The 21,935-nt window shown below is 41.2% G+C and overlaps 1 protein-coding gene across 7 annotated transcripts in view; it reads left to right on the forward strand.

Moving 5' to 3' along the window:
• Positions 1–21,935, forward strand: part of GPM6B (glycoprotein M6B) — a 224,795-nt gene that overhangs the window by 174,661 nt on the left and 28,199 nt on the right. The gene's annotated exons all lie outside the window — the stretch shown is intronic.

Raw genomic sequence — 21,935 nt, forward strand, 5'->3', positions numbered from 1 at the left:
GCAGCGTCTGAGCCTGAGCCGGCACAAACGCCACGGAAACGCTTAAAAAGACGCAACGTGGGCACACAGCCTTAATCTTTTTAGAAATTTTTCTGGGCTCTTTTGTTACCATTCGTATTAGCCGTCTCTTTGATTTGTCATCAATTTTCCTCCTGCGGCCACGTCCAAGGAGGTTGGCTACAGTCCCATGGATCTTAAATTTCTAAATATGTGCAACTGTAGTCACAGAAAAGAAAAAGGTAGTCAGCTCACCTGTTGTCGGGACTTCTCATTTCTTCCCGCACAGAACAAAGGTTGAGCAACCAGTCCAATATCCAAGAAACTGATGAATTCCAGTGGGAAACTAAGCATTCTTAAAAATTCCACTTTTATTATTCCAAAATTAAAAATATGAAAAAATGGTGCACCACAGAAAAATACAAATACTAGCTATTACACCATATTGCACAAGGATAGCGTTATACGCTGCGTTTACTAACCGCAGCATACAACGCTATCCTTGTGCAATATGTTGTAATAGCTAGTATTTGTATTTTTCTGTGGTGCACCATTTCTTCATATTTTTAATTTTGGAATAATAAATGTGGAATTTTTAAGAATTCTTGGTTTCCAGCTGGAATTAATCTGTTTTTTGGATATTGGACTGGTTGCTCAACTGTAGTCACAGGAACATTAATCTGCTTGGAGATGGTCTTATAACTTTTACCTTTAACATGTTTGTCTAGAATTTTCTTTCTAATCACCTGAGACACTTCTTTCCTTTGCTTCCTCTGGTCCATGTTGAGTGTGATACACACCATGTCTCCAAACAGCATAGTGAGTATCTGTAGCCCACTATACAGGTCCACTCACTGATTCCAAGATTGTAGACACCTGTGATGCTAATTAGTGGACACACCGTGATTTAACATGTACCTTTTGTCACTTTATTTTCAGGGGTACCATCATTTCTGTCCAGGCCTATTTCATGAGTTTTATTTTTTTTTTAATTCTGTGGAAGCATGGTTGAAAAGCAATATCTGACTTTCATTCGTTCATTTTCAAAGATTGATTTATTACTTTTGTCAGGTTCAAGTTATTTCTGTGACCATTGTGGGTTTTCCTGTCATTAAATAAGGGGTACCAACAATTTTGACCACATGTGTATGATATTGATCCCAAGCAGAGTGATATAGGGGAAAATACATATTCTCGCCACTGACATGCTTCTCAACCTAGGTACACTTGGTGTCAGACTGGTTGGGGAAAGGCCCACCAGGAACTGATGCTTGGGGCCATCACTTCAGCTACATGCAAAAATAACTTGACCCTAATACACAAATTTATTTATGCTTTTATGTAATATTAATTTGGCTAGCTTGTTTAATGAATGATTAGATGATAACGTTTTGAAATTGTGACTCAAGTGTAATAGCACTACTCATTAGCACTCCTTCAAAGGAGCCTTCTCCTGTTCACCTGTGGGCAAGTCCAAGGCTGGGTGCACCTTGTCTACAGTGAATTTTGGATGCTTTTCTCAACGTATTACTGGAACATCGCCATAGGAGACCAGTCACCAGACATAGGCCGAAGGTGTGTTCTTTTGGCCTCTCGTTGGTATACAGTTGTGTGAAATGTGTTTTCCCCCTTCCTGATTTCCTATTCTTTTGCTTATCTTTGTCACACTTAAATGTTTCAGATCACCAAACAAATTTAAATATTAGTCAAAGATACGACCAGTAAATACAAAATGTAGTTTTTAAATTAAAGTCTTTATTATTAAGGGAAAAAGAAACCCAAACCTACAGGGCCATGTGTGAAAAAAGTGATTGCCCCCCTCTTTACCCCTTTACTCCCAAGGTTGGTTTGCATGTTAATGACCAGGCCAATTTTTACAATTCTGACCACTGTCCCTTTATGAAGTAATAACTCTGGAACTCTTTCATGGATCCAAGTGATTCTGACATTGTTTTCTCGTGACATATTGTACTTCATGATAGGGGTAAAATTTCTTTGCTATGAATTGCGTTAATTTGTCAAAAAAAACGGAAACTTGGCGAAAATTTTTAATTTTGCAGTTTTCCAACTTTGAATTTTCATGCCCTTAAATCAGAGATGTGTCACACAAAATACTTACTAAGAAACATTTTCCACATGTCTACTTTATATCAGCACAATTTTGGAACCAAAATTTTATTTTGTTAGGAAGTTATAAGGGTTAAAAGTTGACCAGCGATTTCTCATTTTTACACCTTTTTTTTTTTTTAGGGACCACACCACATATGAAGTCACTTTGAAGGGTCTATATGATAGAAAATACCCAAAAGTGACACCATTCTAAAAACTGCAGCCCTCAAGGTGCTAAAAACCACATTCAAGAAGTTTATTAACCCTTCAGGTGCTTCACAGGAATTTTTGGAATGTTGAAAAAAAATGAACATTTAATTTTTTTACACAAAAAAATTACTTCAGGTCGAATTTTTTATTTTCCCAAGGGTAACAGGAGAAATTGCACCTCAAAAGTTATTGTACAATTTGTTCAGAGTACGCTGATACCCCATAAGTGGGGGTAAAACACTGTTTGGGCGCATGGCAGAGCTCAGAAGGGAAGGCGTGCCGTTTGACTTTTTCAGCACAAAATTGGTTGGAATTGAGATTAAGCGCCATGTCGCAATTGGAGAGCCCCTGATGTGCCTAAACAGTGGAAACCCCCCCACAAGTGACCCCATTTTGGAATCTAGACCCCCCCCAAGGAACTTGTGTGTGGTGAGAACTTTGAACCCCCAAGTTCTTCACAGAAGTTTATAACGTAGAGCCATAAAAATAAAGTCAAATTTTTTTTTCCACAAAAATGATATTTTTTCTCCCAATTTTTTATTTTCCGAAGGCTAATAGAAGAATTTGGACCCCAAGAGTTATTGTGTAATTTGTCTTGAGTATGCTGATACCCCATATGTGAGGGTAAACCACTGTTTTGGCGCATGGCAGAGCTTGGAAGGGAAGGAGTGCCGTTTGACTTTTTCAACGCAGAATTGGCTGGATTGGAGATCAGATGCCAAGTCGCGTTTGGAGAGCCCCTGATGTGCCTAAACAGTGGAAAATGCCCAGTTAGAACTCCAACCCTAACCCAAACACACCCCTAACCCTAATTCCAACCCTATCCATAACTCTAATCCAAGCCCTAACCCTAATGGGAAAATGGAAATAAATACTTTTTTTATTTTATTATTTTTTTTCCTAACGAAGGGGGTGATAAAGGGGGGTATGATTTACTATTTATTGCGGGTTTTTATAGAGCGTTTTCATGTTTGGCAGTTGTCACACGATAAAAGACGATTTTTATTGCAGAACATAGTTTTTGCATCACCACATTTTGAGAGCTATAATTTTTCCATATTTTGGCCCACAGAGTCATGTCAGGTTTTGTTTTTTGCTGGACGAGTTGACATTTTTATTGGCACCATTTTCGGGCACATGACATTTTTTGATCGCTTTTATTCCGATTTTTGGGGGGCTGGATGAACAAAAACCAGCAATTCATGAATTTCTTTTGGGGGGCCTTTATACCGTTCAGCGTGTGGTAAAATTGATAAAGCGGCTTTATTCTTCGGGTTAGTACGATTACAGCGATACCTCATTTATTTTTTTTATGTTTTGTCGCTTTTATACAATAAAAACAATTTTATATATAAAAAAATATTTTTGCATCGCTTTATTCTGCGAGCTATAACTTTATTGTTTTGCTGATGACACTGTATGGCAGCTCATTTTTTGTGGGACAAGATGACTTTTTCAGCGGTACCATGTTTATTTATATCAGTCTTTTTGACAGCGTGTTATTCCACTTTTTGTTCGGCGGTATGATGATAAAGCATTAGTTTTTTTGCCTTTTAAGGGGTTCACTAAAGGGGTTAATTAGCGGGACAGTTTTATAGGGCAGGTTGTTACAGACGCGGCGATACTAAATATGTGTATATTTATTTTTATTTTTTTATTTACATAAAGAAATGAACTTATTGGGGAATATTTTTTATTATTTATTTAGGAATTGTTTTAAAATTAATTTTACACGTTGTTGTTTTTGTTTTTTTTTTACTTTTTTACTTTGTCCCACGGTAGGACATCACTATATAGTGCCAGATTGCTGATCTGACACTTTGCACAGCACTGTGTCAGATCAGCGATCTGGCAAGTAGTGTAGGAGGCTTCTGAGCGCCTGCTCTCAGCAGGCATTGACAAGCCACCTCCCTGCAGGACCCTGGAAGGACCCCACTGCCATCTTGGATCCGGGGTCTGCAGTGAGGAGGCCCTCTAAACAATGCAATCACATCGCGTTGTTCTGAGGGTCTCGGGGGGCCCCCTCCCTGTGCGATGCTTCCCTATACCACTGGAACAATGAGATCATGTTTAATCGCAGTGTGCCAGGGGTTAATATGCCGGGAGCAATCAGTGACCGCTCCTGGCACATAGTGCCGGATGTCAGCTGTGATAATCAGCTGACACCCGGCCGCGATCAGCTGTGCTCCCTCCCTGAGTGTAGCTGATCACGATGACGTACTATGCCGTTAACGGTCATACGGGCCCGGGTGACCTGGATGGGATAGTATGTCATATGTCAGAAAGGGGTTAAAACATAAATTAACTGTGGTTTATCACATGTTTGGGAAACTGAGTTCAAATTCCCTAGCCACACCCAGGCCTGATTACTGCCACACCTGTTCTCAGTCAAGAAATCACTTAAGTAGGACTTGCTTGAGAAAGTGAAGTAGACCAAAAGCTCCTGAAAAGCTATACATCATGCTACGAATCCAAAGAAATTCTGGAACTAATGAGAAACAAAGCAATTGCGATCTATCAGTCTGGAACAGGTTATAAAGCCGTTTCTAGAGCTTTGGGACTCCAGCGAACCACAGTGAGAGACATTATCCACAAATGGCAAAAACATAGAGCAGTGGTGAACCTTCCCAGAAGTTGCCGGGTGACCAAAGTTACTCCAAGAGTGGAGCAACGACTCATCCAAGAGGACGCAAAAGACCCCACAACAACATCCAAAGAACTGCAGGCCTCACTTCTCATTTAAGGTCCGCGTTCATGGTGCCACCATAAGAAAGAGACTGGGCAAAAATGGCCTGCATGGCAGAGATTCTAAACAAAAACCACTGCTTAGCAATAAGAACGTAAAGAATCTTCACAGTTTTGAAAGAAAACATCTTGATGATCCCCAATACTTTTGGGAGAATATTCTGTGGACTGACGAGACAAAAGTTGAGCTTTTTTAAGGTGTATGTCCCATTACATCTGGCATAGAGGTAACATAGCATTTCAGGAAAGGAATTTCATACCAACAGTAAAATATGGTAGTAGTGTGATGATCTGGGGCTGTTTTGTTGCTTCAGGAACTGGAAAACTTGCTTTGGTAAATGGAATCATGAATTCTGTGGTCTACCAAAAAATCCTGAAGGATGCACTTGGGTTATACAGCAGGACAGTGATCCAAAACACACCAGCAAGTCCACCTCTGAATGAGTTAAGAAAAACAAAATTAAGACTTTCGAGTGGCCTAGTCATAGTCCTGACCTTAATCCATTTGAGATGCTGTGGTATGGCCTTAAAAAGGTGGTTCATGCTCAGAAATACTCCTGTGTGGCTGAATTACAGTTCTCCAAAGATGAGTGGCCAAAATTCCTCCAGAGCATTGTAAAAGTCTCATTGCCAATTATCACAAAGGCTTGAATGCAGTTGTTGCTTCTAAGGTTGGCCCAACCAGTTATTAGGTTTAGGGGGCAATCACTTTTTCACACAGGACCCTGTAGGTTTGGATTTCTGTTTCCCTTAAGAATAAAGACCTTCATTTAAAAACTGCATTTTGTGTTTACTTGTGTTATCTTTGTCTAAAATGTAAATTTGTTTGGTAATCTGAAACATTTAATTGTGACAAACATGTAAAAGAATAGGAAATCAGGAAGGTGCAAACACTTTTTCACACGATTGTATGTGTGTATAATGTTTGTTTGAACACAGGAGACTACACTTTCCTATACAGAGGGCAGTACACATAGATGTATACCATATAGTAAACGTTTCTTTACAATGGGTCCCTATGGTGGACCTAGACCTCAGCTTCCACCTTGACAGTGCATATGGTCAGGGAAGTACCTCCTGAGTGTATGTGCCTGACAATGTATGCAGGTGTAGTGTGAGCGGAGCCTTAAAAGAGGTCACTTAACTTGTCCTTTTTAAAGGTGATTGTTTCCTCATTAGTTAGGACTACGGGGCAGAACATGTCCTCTCCTCCTACCCTGTTGTCCGTGTAAACATAGCTAAAGATGCTAATAGTTATTATATATATATATTAAATTGCGCTGATTCCCCTAATTACGTGGCCCTTGTTTTAGCCGGCCCTCCTTCTGTGAATGTGTTACATTTACAGCCAGGATCACAGGCAGCGCTGAGCAAGTCGCTGGGCCGTTAACAACTTGTTTCTATGGCGACGGCTGCTCACAAGCCTGAGGACAAAAATGTTTTTATTCTGCTGTGGTGAACAAAAGGGTTCTGGTGATGCTTTGGACAAAATGGTCTTTGAAAGCAAGAGACATTGATGTGTTTGTGCTGTGTAGTTTATATTCAGGGTTATTTTCGACCTCTGGACCTCACAATTTTTTTTACATTTTTTTCCCCCCTCATTTTAAATTTCGTATGGTAATCTCAGTCTATTTTTTCATTTTAGTCACATGTTTTTGTTTTTTTTTTTAAACTTTTCATGAGGACCCGTGTACACTCGTGAATTATATCACATAAAGCAATTGAAAGCTATGAATTCACAACCGTGCCCGCTATACAGAAACGCCATTATCTGCCCCTTGCAATAAAAGTAAGCACAAATTGGCCATTTTTCTGAGACGCTGGCCCCGAAACGAACTCTGTAGGCTAGGCTGCCATGCTTGGTATTTGGCGTGATTTTCGGCAGCATTTCTGCACCAACCAGCTACTGTAAGTTGGGTTACCCTTCTTTCCAGTTTTATGCTTTCTCCTGTAACCCCCCCCCCCCGTTTTTTATTTTATAAAGCTGCTTTTTTATTTTTTTTACCTCTTTTTGGATTGTCCTGTGTTGAATAACACTCCTCTGTTTTGGATACTTCTTGTTACTTTTGTTACTTAGCTCTGATTTGATAGTCATGGGCAAATTACTTGGGTTTATTGCATTTCTGCCTCGAAGACGTACGGTAACCATGCGTACACATTTTATTATTGGGAAATTTTTCTCATCTCATTTAAGTCTTTGGTTAAAAATTCATAGAAATCTGCAACAAGTCAATTTCTCTTGCAGTTAATAAGTGGCACACACATCAATTTCCGCAGTGTAAAAAAAAACCCAAAACAATTTTGCTGGAACTGTAATGAGCGGTGTTTTGTTTTGTTTTTTTTTTGTCTTTTTTTAGTGCACAAAAATAAGCAGGGGGAAAAAACGCACCAAATGCTCAGCGTGAGAACTTGGCCATAGCGCTTTTTTTTACAAGCAGCGGCATCTGGGGCAGTGGCACACCTTGTACTCTGCTAGGTTTTAGTGTGATAGAAACATATAAAATAATATACATAATATAGATATATTTTTTAAAAATGGTTCATGATCAGATCATATTCCCCTCCCAGCATTATAAGATTATTACTGTCTACATGGGGCTTATTTATCTCTTGATGAACATTTTCCGACTTCAAACTTTGAGCCAAATCTTTGTTGACCACACTGGGACTATTTTGGTATTATTGCGTTTGATCTTTATTGGCATTGTCATGTGATTAATTTATATGTTTCTGATGGGTGTAACTGGGTCATTATTATTTTTCCCCAGAGTGGAGCAAACAAAGGTATTAAGCAGCGCAAACCACTGTACGGGAAAGAGGAACAGTGCATTTAAGAGGGGTTGGAAAGGGGTTAGCAGATGGTGCTAGTCAACGGGGGCAGCTGCTGTGTCCTGACTTCTATTATTCCATCCTGTTGCACCAGATTTTTTTAGCAAGGAAGTGCAAGATTACATATCCCAAAGGGAGACTCTCTCTGAAAGATGTCTTTTTGATTTTCTGCCATATTACTATGAGACACATTTTGAGCATTTAGTCTTTTGTGTATACATTCAACATGCTGAACGATATTTTTGGCTGATGAGGCCTAGTATAATGTGTGCAGGGGCTTAGGCGACATGGAATATAGCTTTCATATGATGAATGTTCGATTTCATTCATGTCTAGTATCAAACCCAGAAGATTTAGTATTGGAATGTTATATATTTCAGGAACTTGGAGTATACTTCATAACAGCATTTTGATGAATAATGTCCGTGCAGTGATACACCTGGTTTTAGTTCAGGCTTCTTCATATTTTGTATCGATCCTTAATTTGTGTCTACTACAATATTCTGAAAGGAGCAAAACTTCAGGAACATGGTCGATACTTGGACTGTAAAGTCCAACGCAACTTTTTTTGTATTTTTGTCAAGGAAAAACATCGCCCTCAGCAAAGCCATGGGCATAGTGACCCATGACTTGATTCATAGGGCAAACAGGGGTTAAAAGATACATATGGGTAGAAGCACGGGTACCGTAGGGGTTGGACAACAGGGGGGTGTTTACAGTTGATCAGTATTTATCTGCCTGAGGAGGGGTGGGGGCTAGCAATCTGCACAAGGCGCCAAGAGCCAAGGTCCCACCCTTTAATTTACTGGTTCAAGTAAGGTAAAATATAGCAATGTTTGATGATGATGTCATTGGGTCATTTCGGCATGCGGTGGTGAGGAGGGGGGTTCTTGGAGTTCGTGGCAAAATTGTGTTGGGGGGTAGTACATTAGGTGGATGGTAACTTCCCCTTCATGTTTGGATTTTGATTGATTGCCTGGCGGATTTTTGGACTCTACAGGATGGGGTCCCTGGGAGTCAGCGTTATGAAAAAGGTTTTCCGGCAACAAAGGTGCCACCGAGACTGTGGTTGTGGGGGTAATGCTGGATGGTTAATTATTATTTACTGGTTTCTGCCAGGTTTTGGAGCTCCAAGAACCTCCTTACAAAAAGTTATTTATTTTAATGTTGAGATAAATTGGCCAAATCGGCCTTTTATTAACAAAGAAAAAGGTGTTATGAATGTTAATTTGGGGAAAAGGGGGTGTTCCGTGGAAGCTGGGCAGGGTTGTAAAAGGATGGGGTTGATATATAAAGGGGGTCAGTTGGAAGGAAGCCTCTCCAATACCGCAGTCAAGAACTGTCTATACATCTACATGATGATAACTGTGAAGAATTATAATTGATAAAATTCAATGGCTTTTAATTTTTCTTTTTTTTATGAAAATACCAATAATTAAGAGATGGGTTTTTGCCAGTAGTTTTGAAGTACCATAATTGTATCCAAAGTGACTGCTAAGTAAAGGCAGATGGCAATCTAGGGAATCAATATCGATCAGTAATTGGATTAAGTGGAGAAAGGGAAGGTAAATGATCATGATATGTCTGTGTGGTAGACCTCCACAAATGTGTTAATGTACAAACCATTAACTGCTCCATGTCAACCGTCTTTGGTTATGCAAAATTATAAAATGGTGTTACTTGCATGTACCTGGAAGGTTTATTAACTACCAAGGTTTAATTTGGTATTTGTAACTCTTATGTACTGTGGCTTCTCACTTTAAATTGTTAGGGTCCTCTCTCTATTTGCCTTATTGTTGATAATAATTTGTTTTGGTTGTTTTATACATCTTTGGTCTCCTGATCGACTCTGCCGAAGATGTTGCCGCTATATCAATAAAAGTTATTATGTGGCTCCCGTACTTTTTTTTCGTGCAATTAGGTCAGAGGTTTCCATCCATGAACTACTAACATTGTGTACCCAGAGAGAGAACGACGTCTATTGTCCTGTGTTATCCACTTTGGAAACACTGCATTTTTTTATGAAGTGGTAATGAATGGTACAGTGACCCACTTACAGATTATGAAATATTAGTCAGATGGAATTTCCTTTTACAAATAAAGAAAAACCTATTCTGCATTTTCATGAAGTCTACAAAATGAATAATTCAGCAAAACCATGCAATTTAAGACCTCTTTCCTGAAAACAGATTTGTTCCATTTGCTAGACACCAGATGGCTGTATTAGAGGCGAGGGCATCTGCAAATGGCAATATGTGTAATCTGGGGCTTTTGAAGACTGTAGTGCAGTATAAGCCATGCTTGCAGTGATGCAGGAATTGTGAACTTGTGGCTTCTGAATATTCAGGCTTTGTTTATTGGCACAAAATCTGGATTAGAGTCCCAGCCACATAACAGAGTATGCTTCTCTACTAATAGTCATACATTGCTGTGTGTGGTCTTTTGTTGCAGTAAGTTATGGGTCATTTTGACCTCCTTTTTGAACTGTCCTGCAACACCAATTTGTTATGCCCCCTTTATGTAATTTAATAGTAGTTTTCTCTACAAATCGTTGGTAAACTAGAGGGTTAGGGTTAATAGTAAGGGCTGGATTTTCCATGTGGTTAAATAAATAGGAGGCAGCTATGATTAAACTATTCCTGATACCAAAGATCAGATTCATTTTAAAGTCCATTCAGTAGCTATTGGTGCATTATACATTCGTGACCCCAAAAATATGTGGCTGAAGCCAGATTTTTTTTTTTTTTTTTTAAGATTGCTTCTTAAGTGTTTTTAGATCTTTTAAGATGGGAACTCATTCTTGCCTAATCAGTGCTTGGAGTTTATCACAATTTGTGTTTTTGTTTGTCCACCCGCTTTTTGAGTATTGACTACAGGTTCTCAATTTGATTGCGGTCTGGGTCGTTTCCTAGCCAAGAACCCCTAATCTCATTGTTTTGTTCAATGAGCTACTTGGTTATCACTTTTGCCCTGAGCCATGTTTCTCCATCATACTGGAAAAAGCATTGTCCATCATCCATCAAATAGCTCCTGGATTGATGAGAGGACTTGTTGTTGGAGGATGTTTAGATGCCATTCCTTATTCATGATAGTCTTCTTAGGCAAAATTGTGGGTGAACCTATTCCCTTGGATAAAAAGCAACTCCACATATGAATAGTCTCAGGATGCTTTATGCAGCACACATGGTTGCACTCACCTTTTCTTCTCCAGATAATGATTCTTCTAGATGTTCCAAATAGTCTGAAGGGTACTTCCTTAGAGAAAATGACTTTACTCCTGCCTCTTGCTACTTGCAGTCCAATACCTGTTCTTCATCAGACAATATTTCTTTGCAGGAAGTCTACTTCAGACTGTTTGGGACATGTAGAAGATTGATTGTCCGGAGAAGAAAAGTTGAGCGCTACCATGAGTTTGTGTATCATGTCAACAGTAAAAATTTGTGTCAGTTTCAAAACTTTTGGCTGTGGCTGTACTTGCAAGGACACTGACAGAATACTTCTTAGTTCTGCTCTCAGTCATATGAAAACCATGTTTTTTTTTTTAATCCATGGACTCTGACCCTGTCTCTGGTTGATGATAATCTCATGGGTATGAGACATGTGGGCTCTTGAGCTAAAAATCCAAGACATAAGGAAGAGTTAATAAATGTATCTCTCAGGTTTGCGATTTTCACAGTTAAAGAAAAAAAAGTTACCTCTATCTAACCTGAGGCTGAAAAAATAAAGTAGGTTGCTGTTTGCATTTATAGTACCGTTCTTACAGGTTAGCTTCTTTGGATCAAGAAAGTCTGTCTGAAGCTATGACAAACAATAATCATTTTAAAGGGGTTCTCTGGGAATAGATACAAATATATTGTCATTATAAAGTAAATTCCTAAATACATTTAATTAGCAAATCAAACTTGTTTGTCTATAGGCCCCGTCACACACAGCGTCTCGCTAGCGAGATCGCTGATTTTGTGACGCCACAGAGATCTCGCCAGCGTGATCGCTGTGTGTGACGGGGATCACCGACTGGCCCCCCTGCTGGTTATCGCTGATCGTGCAGCATTGGCCTGGGCCGTTTTTCAGTCGCTGGTCTCCCGCTGGCCAGCGCGCATCGCTGCGTGTGGCAGTGAGAGACCAGCGATCAGCGACGCCGGTTTCCAAGGTAAACAGCGGATATCCAAGAGCCGCGGCTTCTGGATACCCGATGTTTACATTAGAAACCAGCGTCCAGCGTCGCTGATCCTGATCGCTGGGGCTGTCTAACGATGTCCCAGCGATCCCATCATGTCGGATCGTTGGTTGGATTGCTGGGACATCCTTATGTATAACGGGGGCTTTAGGTGGTACTATTTAATTAGCAAATCAAACTTGTTTGTCTATGGTGGTAATCTGTAGTACATTAAAATGCCTGTTGAACTGACAAAACCCAAGAAAAAACCAAAATGACTATATACCCTGTAGTAAGTAAATAGATACTACATATAACATAAATAACATGGGGTACATAGTTAACACTATTTTTATATAAAAAGCCATCCAACCACCACAAGGTATACCTAATCGGGACAGTCCTTTCCTGCCTTTAGTATCAAGACCTTCCCTTGTGTCAGCCACCTTCAATATAAATGTTAGTATTTACTTACTACAGGATACATGCTCATTTTGTTTTGGATTTTTTTCTTGAGTTTTGTTTGTGAAATGGCCACAGTGTGAACATGCTCTTAGGGTACCGGTACACTAAGCGACGCACCAGCGATCCCAACAACGATACGACCTGGTAAGGATCGCTGGTGCGTCGCTAAATGATCGCTAGTAAGCTGTCAAACAGTCAGATCTACTAAACGGCGCAGCAGCGATTCTGACGACTCAGCCTGCGTCCATGATTTCTGAGTCGCTAACGAGGTCTCTCGTCAGTGTCAAACACAGCGATGCATGCTGGCCAGTGGGACACCAGCGATCAAAAAATGGCCCAGGACATTCGAGCACGATCAGCGACATCGCAGAGGGGGTCTGGTCGCTGCTAAGTGTCACGCGTAACGAGATCGCTGGCGAGGTCACTGTTGCGTCACAAAATCGGTGACGCATCAGCGATCTCGCTTAGTGTGAAATACCCCTTACACATTGCACATATGCCAATTTATACAACAACATCCCCACACATGAATGGGAATATAGAGGCATAAACACAGTATGAATTAAAAAAGTTTTATTGAAGCATATTAAAATGATTGACTCCCAAACAAGGAATCCTCATACGTAAAAAACCAGGGTATAAAGAGACCAGGAATATAATTGTGCCACTAAAAATGCAATAGTGCAAATACAGATTCAGGAATATACAAGGTACAATATATAGCAGCAAACAAAGTGCTTTGTGCTATGTGCTACAATGTAAATTGCCAATATATCAAATGTAAATTATAATATTCCTGATTTTACTAGATCAGGTGTGAATAGCTACATAAAAGTTAGCAATCATAACAAATACACAGTAAATGGGCAGTAAAGTAAAATAAAACTTTTTTAATTTATACTGTGTTTATGCCTCTATATTCCCATTCATGTGTGGGGATGTTGTTGTTCAAATTGCCTAATTGGAGGTGGTTAAATTGTTGTAAGTGGACTGTGTTTGATGATATGCCAATTTATACCCGGTGTAACAGGCCAAATTAATACCTGTCCAGATTAAACCCAGATGAACATTGGCCCAGGCCAGAGTATACCCTGGGGGATAAACTGTCCTTGGCCAAACTGTACCCTGGGGTGTAAAATAGCCTACGCCAAACTATACCCCTCCAGGCTACAATATAACCCTCTATTTTAGGAGTCCTTGTAAATAAGATAACTTGAAACAGATGCTATAATTACTTACTAAATGGGAAACTGCTGGGGAAATCAGACATAGAAAAAGACTTAGGCATCTTAGTCAATAAGAAGCTAAATTGGAGTGCCCAGTGTCAGGCAGCTGCCACCAAAGCAAATAGGGTCATGGGATGCATTAGAAGAGGTCTGGGGACACGAGATGAAAACATAATTCTCCCTCTGTACAAATCACTCGTCAGACCACACTTGGATTATTGTGTGCAATTTTGGACTCCGGTGCTCAAGAAAGACATTACTGAACTTGAAAGGGTTCAAAGGCGGACTTCTAAAATGTTAAATGGAGTTGGTTCACTACAATACCCAGAAAGGTTATTAAAATTAGGTCTATTTACTCTAGAAAAGAGAAGACTTAGGGGAAACCTAATATATATGTACAAGTATATCAGAGGGCAATACAGAGATCTCTCCAATGAACTGTTTGTACTAAGGACTGTGACAAGAACAAGGGGGCATTCTCTTCGTTTGGAGGAAAGACAATTTCTGCACCAGCATAGAAGAGGGTTCTTCACGGTAAGAGCAGTGAGGATCTGGAATTCTCTTCCTGAGGAAGTGGTGATGGCCAACTCACTGAATGAATTTAAGAAATGAATGGATGCTTTTCTTGTGAGTAACAGTATAGAAGGTTACGAATAACAGAATATTATAGGTAGACGGTTGACCCAGCTTAGGGGAAGGAATTTTTTTCCCTATGGAGAAAATTGGCTTCTACTCTGTGGGTTTTTTGCCTTCCCCAGGATCAACAATGCAGAACAGCTGCACTAAAAATAGACTGAACTAGATGGTCTTCCTTCAGCCTTCAAAACTATTTTGCTATAATGGACAAAAGTCATTACATGTGAGATTACACTGTTGTCAATTAACATAAGTGCTTTTACCTTAGAATACAATTGTAACTTATCATCTCACTGGTTTTCTCACCTTGTCTTTGGTTGAAAGGTGCGCAGATCTTTCTATCATACTCAGACACAAAGCTGCTTTTAATGTGTAACTACTGAGAAGTGTGGTAGTCTAATATTTTTACTGATTTGACATTTTTGTGATTCAAGTAATAAAAGTCTGTGTTTAGAACTTAAGTCAGTAATCTTCTCACAAAACTTACCTGACAAACCTGAACTCTCAATAAGATGTTGGAAAATTAAGTAATTCTTCTGTATATTATTCAACGCTGCTGATATCAAGAGGGGTATAATCTGGCATGTGGGTGTATGAAATAGCCTATGCCAATTTATACCCAAGAAAACCAAAACACCCTGTACTATAAATTGGCCTAGGCCACTAGGTCATAATATACCCAGGGTATAATCAAGCCTAGGCAGCTTTAACCCTGGGTATAGTCTGGACTCGGGATATGCTATGGCCTGTTACACCGGCTCATTTCTTTAGGCTTGTTGAACTGGAATAATCATGTCCTGTAATGTTTATAGGACACTGTGAGTGCAGTAGGAAGTTCTGCCCCCTCCTTCTATGAGAAGGAAGATGTGCTGCCAGTGGATTTGTGATCCAATACTGGAGGGGGTGTTGATGACTATTGATGAGCTAACGTGCTCAGATAACGTCTTATCCCAGCAAGCTTGGGTGTTATCTGAATATCTTTGGAGTGCTCATATATTATGTTTGAGTCCCTGCGACTGCATGATTTGTGGCCGTTAAGCTACTTTCAGACTTCAGGCTTTTTGTCCCGGCATGGTGCGACGAAAAACCGGACTACCGCATCCGACCGCAAACGCAGACACCGGATCCTTCTTTCTGCCGGATATATTCCTGGCAGAGAAGGTCTTCCGGGCATGCGCAGTGCGAAAAACCGGTCCGGCGTTTGGAAAAAATGTTGCATGCAACGTTTTTTCCCAACGCCGGACCGGCTGTTTTAACTGGATCCGGCAAAAACCGGACGCGCCCCATTGCCATCTGGCGCAATGCAGCGGCAATGAAAAAGCGCGGGGAAAAAGCCGGATCTGGTCGTAACAGGCGCCGGATCCAGAAGTCCGGTTTTTCGCCGCACCATGCCGGATACCGAAAGCCTGAAGTCTGAAAGTAGCCTTAGGCTGCTTTCAGACTTTAGATTTTTAAATCCGGCGGGCTGCGGCGAAAAGTTGTCAAACCTGATCCGGTGGAAGCCAAAGCCCGCCGGATCATCTGTTTTTGCCGGATACGGTGCAGGAGAGGGAGAAAGAGTCTTTGCGCATGCGCTCTGCAAAAAAGCGGTCCGGCGCTGTCAAAAAACGTTGCAGGCAACGTTTTTTGCTGACGCTGGACAGGCATTTTTTGCCGTTTCCGGCAAAAGCCGGACACGCCGCATGGCCATCAGGCGCAATACGGCGATAATGTAAGTCTATGGGAAAAAAGCCAGATCCGGTGGCAACAGGCGCCGGATCCGGTTTTTACATTTTTCGCAGCATCGCGCCTGATGCTTCAAAACGGAAATCTGAAAGTAGCCTTAGACAGCCTGGTCACGTGGGCATTGCCTGTTTGTTCGGGAATCCCCACATGTATTCAAGCTGTCTAACAGCTGCAAATCATGTAGCCACAGGGACTTGAACATAATAAACAAGCACACCCAGATGCTCTGATAAGATGTTAATCTGAGCATGTTAGCTCATCACTAGTGCTGACATGAGAAGAGGCTGCTCACCTAAGAAGAGGCTGCTCACACTGCTATCCTGTATTTTTGCATACTAAGTAAACTGATGAGATTTCTTTTGTAGGCATAAATTCTAGTGTACATAGATCATGCAGGCAAAGTTCAGGCATTTTCACCTCATATGTTAGGCTGAGTTCACCTGTCCAGTAATCAGCCATTTACAACTGATCCAGTAGCAATCATCATTATCCGTTATCTTCATAGGACAAAATAAAACTAATTGTAACTGGGTCTGGGTTTTTTAGCCATTTAAGTCCATGGAAAATTGATCTCCTAAATAGTCCTTTGTTTTTCTTCCATTTGAAATCGATCTTTTTGCTTACTGGATCCATTTCAAATGGGTCAATATTGGACATGTGAATTTAGCCTTTATAATTTACCCTTGACTAAACAGTTGAAACACTGTTGGAGCTAATTTCACTTTTGTGCCCTAGTAATGTTTAGTTAGAGATCTGAGTAGTCCGCAGCTCAAAAAGTAGTCACTACTGGCAGAGCTTTTTTTGCCTACACATTCCATGGTGAGTGTTAAAGTGTGTTTATGTGTCTCATGTACATGCCATTGATCTATAGAGACATAAATACATTTGCACATTGCATGTTTGACTTTATATGTACATATATAAACAATATTCATGGATGGAGCAGCTCCCCTAGGATCATATGGAAGATCTTCCCATTTACCAGCTGCGCTGACCCCCATCTGTCTCTAGATTGTCCTATAGCTTAGCTGCTTGCTTTGTCTCTGTCATCTCACTAACTTTCCAGTCATATCAGTTAATCCCCTAATGTGTGCCGGTTATCTATGGATTATATCAGTCCTAAATTCAGCTCAGTGATTATTATTATTTTATTCCAGGATTTAACATACTTTTTTTTTTGGTCACTGAAGTGACGCGTTTTGGTTCCTTAAGCTCACCAACATTAACCACATTATTACAGGTGGAAAGTCGGATTTGCAGCCAGCGTTTGACAGATCGTCGTTTGTCTTATTGATGATGACTAGATGACTCTGGCTGCCAGATAAAAAAAAAAAATGTATTCTTAATAAAAAAGAATCAGTCAGGGTAAAGTACAACTTGCATTGTGCAATATCTTAAAAAGAACATAATCCCCTCTGCTCCTTTTGCCCAGGACTGTATATATCAATTCTGTATTGGCTGCCAACTCTGTGTCGCTCTTGAGTGCTTTTCTCCACTCTTTTTTTTTATTTTTTCCTTTTGAGTTTAGTGATCCCTAGGCAGAATATCTTTCAAGTGAGTCCGTCTTCATGAGCAACACTTTAAAATAGACATGGTTTCTAACGACTTGTCTTGGAAATTTACTTTGTCTATATTTGACATTTCCTGGAGAAACGCTATTTTTGAATGCCGTGGTATGGGACTGGTAGGTGGGCTTACTCTGTTTGCTCTGTTCACTTCCTAGCAGTAGACTCTATAAGGTGACTGCTCAGGTGGAGACTATTTAATTATCTGTGACCATGAGGGGGCACCAGTTATGAGCTGCCCTGTAAGGCTATGTGCACACGTAGCGGAACTCTTGCGGAAATTACCGCGAGAATTCCAGATTACATTTTGCGGGAAAATCACATTTAAATTCCCGCGATTTTCCCACGGAAAAACTAGCATTTTGCAAGCGTAAATAGCTTGCAGAATGCTAGCGTTTTCCAAGCGATCTATAGCATCGCTTAGAGAACTGATTGACAGGTTGGTCACACTCGTCAAACATAGTGTTTGACGAGTGTGACCAACATTTTACTACTGATGCTGCCTATGACTGCGAGACGTGCTCCCGCGAGATCGCGACGTCATCGCGGTCATTCTCGCAAAGGATTACTGGGACTGGGAGCGTGGAGAGAGGCGGGAAGGCTGTGTGGGACGTTGGAAGGTAAGAATAACAATATTTTTTATTTTAAAATTCTATTTTTACAGTGATATGGTACCCGGAGGACAGTCTCCTCTCCTCCGGACCGTGGGTACCATCCGCAAATTTTCTGCTTACTTTTAGCATGGTGGGCACAGCCACATGCGGAAAGTAAGCAGAACAATGCATTCCTATGGGTGCGGGATCACCGCGATTCCGCTAAATTAATGAGCATGCTGCGTTTTTTACCGCGAAGCGATTCCGCCGCGGAAAAAAACGCAGCATTAGCACAGCATTGCGGAATCCCATAGGAATGCATGGAATGCTTATTTTTCACGTTTTCGCAGCAAAATCGCGCGTTTAAAACCGCCGCGGAAGCGCGAAAAAACCGCGACGTGTGAACACAGCCTAAGACTAGATTTTACAGAAACCAGCAGAGCTAGCACCTAGAAGGAACCAAAGCATGGCATGGCCCCCTATTGTGGGAGTTTACCATGAGAGGATTGTTTGAAGCCAATTTTGCGTCTGACTGAGTTGTTCATTTGTTTTGCCAAATTTATGGCTGTTGCACAGTGATAAATGAATCACATCTTTAGATGTAAGACTTCTGTGTAGAACTTGTCATTCACCTTTTGTGCCACCCCTCTACTAGAGTGCTTTTGTGCAGCATTTTAAATTGCGTGTCAGAAATATGGCTAAAACTATGAAAATGTCTCTTTTAATGAGCACAAAATAAAAATGATGGATTAGACACAAAATGCTTTAAAAATGGCACACAACAGCTAAAATAAAAAATAGCGCAAACCGGCCAAAATTTCGGGCGTACTACTGATGTTGAGCGAACGTGCTCGGATAAGGTAGGTACCCAAAAAGAAAAGAATAAGGCGCATCACAAAGGAGTAAATGCAATAAATTTTATTAAGCTCATATAGCATATGCAAAGAGAAGAAACAAACAGGTGTGACCACCACCCCGTAGGTAAACACAAATACACATACGTATGGGCGGAAATGAAGGAAACGCAATAAAGATGTAGATACTAGATATGGCCCATCAGTATCAATGTACAGTATAAACGCAAGTTCACAAACAGCGGCTGTAAATCTCAAAAGAGAGAGGGAGAATAGGCCAAAAAATGTATGAAACAACAAATAATGTGTGCAAAGTTGCAGCTATAACCTCTCTCAAATTGAGATAAAACAGCCACCATAATGATGGGCTACAAAAAATATGAAATAAAGTGCCATGTGCAGAAAAATACATAGTACATAATCATCTTCATTCCAATATAGCAGCAAAGGATAAAATGCATGTTATATAGCAGCTATCCGAAGCATATGTATGTGCACAAAGTGGCTATGGAGGAATGGATGCACACATATATAAAGCAGTCAATATCTAATAAAGTTGCACCTATAAATATAATTGCACCAATGCCCATGTATAAGGTGAAATCACCCATGACCCCATGTTTAGCCGCTAAAATGGAGGCCCATGATCAAAAACCTATGAATGGCAAACTGCCATGTGCATACCTGGGGTGGAGACGTGCCCCGACGCGCGTTTCGAGTCAGCGTCCTCGGGGGGCAGTGTGAAAGCGGAGAGAGTGTGGCCGTTAAATAGTTCCTCTACCACTCGGAATAGATCGCGGATAAGGTAGGGTATGCTAGGGTGCTAACAGAGTATCTCTTTGGCGTGCTTGAACACTATGTCAGAGTCGCCGCGGCTGCATGTCTCATGGCTGTTCTGTTCGACAGCTGCAACACATGCACCGATTTCCTGTTTGTTAGGCAATCTCTGCATGTATTGCAGTTGTCAAACACCCGCGAGACATGCAGCCATGGTGACTCGAGTATAGCATTCGAGCATGCAGAAGATACTCTTTTAGCACCCAACAATGCTCCAATGGCACCTTATCTGAGCACATTTGCTCAACACTACGCAATACATATCATCATGAATTTCCTCCACTGTGTTCTGTGAAGGTGTGATGAACAAAGCAGGATTTAGTGCTCCAATGTTGAATAGCAAGGCCTTTTAGTATGATAATGATATAAGGCCCAAAACAGAACTTCAAAGCGTGAGTAGGAGCCACGCCAGCATGGGGCAGGAAGGCGCCTGGGGGCTTCAATTAGAATATACCTGTCAGCTAGACACAGAAATACACATCCATTAGACACAGAAATACACATCCATTGTCTCTTCAGCCGCCGCGACTCCATCCTAGGATCATGGATTATGAGCACATCTTTCGAGATATGGACTCATGAAAAATATCCGAGTGACCCTGAGGAAATCGCACATCTGGCAGTGCGACTTGTGAGTCCATTTTCTGGTCTACCAGTTGTGAGTTCTCCTTCCAGGCTCCCTCTGGTGGTAACAGGCTGTAGTGAGGCTGATTTAATCAGTAGAGATCTGCCACCTGATAATGAGGATGACAATTGGACCTCAGGAATCTCAGATTGGATTTAAGACAGCCGACGCCCTACTCTGGTGCTGGTGATTCCTTCTGCTTGTCAGGTCTTGGTTCTCAGCTCTGTTCCAGTCAGCTCAAGCTAAGTTTCTCTGCTAATGTCCACACTTGATTTTGTTGGTCTATTCAGTTTTTTTTGTGTGGTCAGCCAGCCCCGGCTGGGGCTGTGCTGAATTTCCACTCTTATTTATCTGTATTTGCCAATTTGCTTTTTGTCCCTTATTAGAGTGGCCTCTTTTTGCTCTGTCTCAGAATATTTCAGAGTGCTGATATAGTGGGAGAAGTCTAGTGACTTCAGGGTTAATTTTGTTATCAGAAGTGTTGGACATTATTTTGTAGGGTTTTGGGCAGATTGCAGACAGTGTCTTTCCTTTCCTCTCCTTTCTAGTTAGTTTGGGCCCCATCGTTTGCTCAGCCTATTTTCCTGCCTGTGTTTGTGTTTTTATCTTGTTTCACCGTCAATACATGTGTGGGGGCTATTCCTTTGGGGTCTGCTCTGGGGCAGTTAGTTTTCCACTTTTCTTGCTTTAGGCTTATTTAGTCCTCCGGCCGTGACGAGGCGTCTAGGTTCATCGTAGGTATGCTCCACGGCTGCTGCTGCTAGTTGTGTGGTTAGGATCAGGGATCTGCAATCTGCATAGTTACCAACCTCTCTGGTTTTTCTGGGCTTAGCATGTTTAGGTTTTTTCCTCCTCGGTGACCCATTCATAAGTGACTCCTGAGGCGGTGAGGGTTCTGGGGCCTGAGATACATAGATTGGCCCTCCACAGCGACCCAATGGGGTCATGTTTGCTCTCCACACGACAGGCAAAACAAACCGCATTCACTGGTACCTCTCATGTCCTGATCCGATCATGCTGTTGAAAGTTACCCCCTTTCTTAGATATTGGGAATAAGTTCTGCAGGGAGCTAAAGGGTGGAGATTATTAGCCCACCCTCTGACACAGGGGGAGCGACCTAGCATGCTTAAGAACTAGCAGCCCATGGCAGAGAGTCTCTCTCACAGAAGAACCAGACGATGATGATCTAAGAAGGAACTGGGGACAGATCTGCCAAGGGGAGCAGCGGCCCATGCTTTGGGGTCTGTCCGGCAACTAAGATTCTTGTACCTGTGGAATGCAGAGCTCCCGGCACCCACATGCAACCTACAACCTGGTAAATTGACCTCCAGCTTAATATATCTAAGTCTTGTACCCTTATTGT

The sequence above is a fragment of the Dendrobates tinctorius genome, unplaced genomic scaffold (assembly GCF_039654945.1).
Source record: "Dendrobates tinctorius isolate UK_male_01 unplaced genomic scaffold, ASM3965494v1 ptg000091l, whole genome shotgun sequence".
NCBI lineage: Eukaryota > Metazoa > Chordata > Amphibia > Anura > Dendrobatidae > Dendrobates > Dendrobates tinctorius.